We start from the raw sequence: 3408 nt of genomic DNA, 5'->3' as shown, positions 1-3408 counted from the left end.
CTGAGCAAGAGAACCCTTTTTTTTTTTTTTTTTAGAGACAGAGTCTCACTTTGTTGCCCTGGGTAGAGTGCTGTTGCGTCACAACTCACAGCAACCTCCATCTCTTGGGCTTAGGCGATTCTCTTGCCTCAGCCTCCCGAGTAGCTGGGACCACATGAGCAAGAGAATCTTGACCACAATAATCAAAGAATATTCATCAAACATCATCACCCTTCTCAAAAAAGAAAAAATTATTTTGTAGTCTTTATGACATAAAAGTCTAATTTGAAAATAAATCTTATTCTGAGTTCAAATCATGTTTTTGGCATTTTGAGATTTAATTTCATGAATACAGCCAAAGGATTTACTTAGAATGATACAGACATTTAAAAATGAGAATTGTACACACATTACCCTACAGTTAAAGTTTAATTATATATCACAAAACTATAAACAATGTAAAGTGGGATTTTGATTACATTACACTTATCATTTATTGTCACTAGAGACCTGGGAAAATCTCCTAACCCAAAATGGATAATAAAATATACCTTTTGTAGGTCTGGCCTGGACTTGTCATCTTGTGCTGTTCATTTCTCTTGACAGTTTCAGTGTCCATGGTCATGTCCCCTAGTGTCATCTACAAAGTCATATTGTCATAGTATCAGAAGACTTATTAGTATTTGTTTTCTTCCTCAATTTTCAGATTAAAAATAAACAGATTTCTCACACAGGCTTTGCCAAATCCCTTGTACTCGTCACTTCTGCTTTCTCGAGCCCTCATTTGCCCATCCATGCCTTCTGCATGCTTCCCCTTCACGCAACACTGGAGCAAAGAAGGCAATCCTAAGTCCCTTCCAGTAGGATGCCTAATTGAAGTCCAAATGGCAAGGAGAGGGAGAAATAAGTCTGGAAAACTACAATGGGGAGAAACACAGATAGCATGAAATGTTCTAATATGAAATGTCTCATCATCACCCCTACAGTCTCTCCTCAGCTCCTACTATAGTTGTCTAGTGAACGCTTTGCTCCCATTTAACCACTTTGTGCGTGATATCATGTAAGCTAAGCCCACTAACTCCAAAGGCTAAAAATTTTATATTGCCTTATTTAGGCAATGATTTCTACTTTAATTCTGAGGAGAACTTTTGGAGAAGGTAGGTCCTGAACCAGCTGAAACGGGCCGCGTTAGAACAGCATCTGAACAAAATTTGAAGATGGACATGTCTGGTTAGGGTATATGAAAGTACAACATGCTCTCCAATTAGTACATTTTCTTGATGTGCTTTTAAAACTATAAGGGAACTTAAAATGCTCAAGCCATGAAAGGTAGCATGGAATCCACTAAATCTTCATTTCCATAGAAGAATCAATATCATATATATCAAAACAATTTTTTCTTTGAAAATTTGTTACAAATTCTAAGAGTGATCACTCTTAGAATGCAAGAAATTAAAACAAGCAGAGGAAGTAATTCGTGCAGCTGCTGTAGCGTGGTGTCCATGGGGACCCTCGCCTTCCATGACTATGGGCACCCTTTCCTTATCATCAAGGATCAGGACTGCAAGTCTCGTCTTATAGGTCTAGAGGCCCTCAGGTCTCAAATAATGGCAGAAAAGGCTATAGCAAATACAATGAGACTATCACTTGGACCAAATGGACTTGATAAGATGATGGTGGACAAGGATGGCAATGTGACTGTAACTGATGACAGTGCCACCATTTTAAGCATGATAGATGTCATCATCAGATTACCAAGCTGATGGCTGAACTGTCCAAATCACAAGATGATGAAATAGGCAATGGAAGCACAGTAGTGGCTGCCCTGGCTGGTGCCTTGTTGGAAGAAGCCAAGCAGCTGCTAGACTGAGGCCTTCACCCAATCAGAATAGCTGAGGGCTCTGAGCAGGCTGCCCACATTGCTACTGAGCCCCTGGACAAGATCAGCAACACTGTCTTTGCTAACGTGAAGGACACTGAGTCCCTGATTCAGACTGAAAAAACCATGCTGGGTCTACAGTGGTCAACAGTTGTCACCAACAGATGAGCAAGAGTGCTGCGAATGCTGTCCTCACTGGGGCAGATATGAAGCAGAGAGATGTCGACTTTGAGCTCATCCAAGGAGAAGGCAAAGTTGTCAGGAGACTGGAGGACACAACACTTATTAAGGGCATGATCGTGGCTGAGGATTTCAGTCACCCACAGAAGCTGAAAAAAGTTGAAGATGCTAAGATTGCAATTCTCACGTGTCCATTGGAGCCACCTAAGCCAAAAACAAAGCGCAAGCTGGATGTGACCTCTGTGGAAGATTACAGAGCCCTCCAGAGATGCGAAAAGTAGAAATTTGAAGCGATGATTCAGCAGATCAAAGAAACTGGTGCTAACCCAGCAATTTGTCAGTGAGGCTTTGATGAGGAGGCAAATCATTTACTTCTGCAGAATAACTCACCTGCAGTTCCATGGGTAGGAGGACCTGAAATCGAGCTAATCACCATCACAACTGGAGGGCAGATGGTGTCCCAGTTCTCAGAGCTCACACCCTAGAAGCTGGACTTTGCTGGGCTTATAAAAGAAATCTCGTTTGGGACAACCAAAGACAAAATGAGAACTCCAGAGCTGTAACCATTTTCATTAGAGGAGGAAATAAAATGATTGTTGAGGAAGCAAACCAATCCATTCATGACACTGTGTGTGTCATCGGGAACCTCATCCGTGATAACCGTGTAGTGTATGGAGGAGGCTGCTGAGACACCGTGTGCCCGGGCAGTTAGCAGAGGCAGGTGAGTGCCCAACCCTGGAGCTGTGCACCAGGAGAGCATTTGCAGATGCCCTGGAGGTCACCCCTACGGCCCTTTCTGAAAACAGTGGCATGAATCTGACCCAGACTATGACTGAAGTTCAGCCAGACCAGTGAAGGAGATGAATCCTGCTCTTGGAATTGACTGCACAAGGGCACAAATGATATGAAACAACGTGTCATAGGACCTTTGACTGGCAAAAAGCAAGAGATATCGCTTGCAACACAAATGGTTAGAATGAGTTTGAAGATTGATGACATTCGTAAGCCTGGAGAATCTGAAGAGTAAAAAAAAAACTAGTATAACATGTAGTGAGAGCCACTACTGTGATGGGTATCCTGTGATGCATCTACAGTTATTCATTACTATATCCTTTTTCAGACACTGTAGATGTTATAATAAAAGTAGCTATTTGGTAACCATAAAAAAAAAACAAAAAATAGAAATTGACTGAAAAATGGGTTCAAAAAAGGAACTTAGTAGAAGCAAGGAAATTTAAGCCTAAGATACAACATTTTGAATACAGTTTTATAGTTTTACAGTTTGACCTTATTTCTCTCTTTCATCCTCAAACATGAAAATTTTTAAAACTTTGTATGTTAGTAAAAAGCATGTATTGGTGTTTGAATAC

At 41.0% G+C, this 3408-nt stretch overlaps 1 pseudogene; it reads left to right on the top strand.

Moving 5' to 3' along the window:
* The first annotated feature begins 1478 nt into the window (after positions 1-1478).
* LOC128566714 (T-complex protein 1 subunit epsilon-like) lies at positions 1479-3065 on the top strand (annotated as a pseudogene).
* The last annotated feature ends 343 nt before the right edge of the window (positions 3066-3408 follow it).

The sequence above is a fragment of the Nycticebus coucang genome, chromosome 15 (genome assembly GCF_027406575.1).
Source record: "Nycticebus coucang isolate mNycCou1 chromosome 15, mNycCou1.pri, whole genome shotgun sequence".
Lineage (NCBI taxonomy): Eukaryota > Metazoa > Chordata > Mammalia > Primates > Lorisidae > Nycticebus > Nycticebus coucang.
The sequence above is the reverse complement of the archived record's forward strand: the minus strand, read 5'-3'. Positions and strand labels throughout refer to the sequence as shown.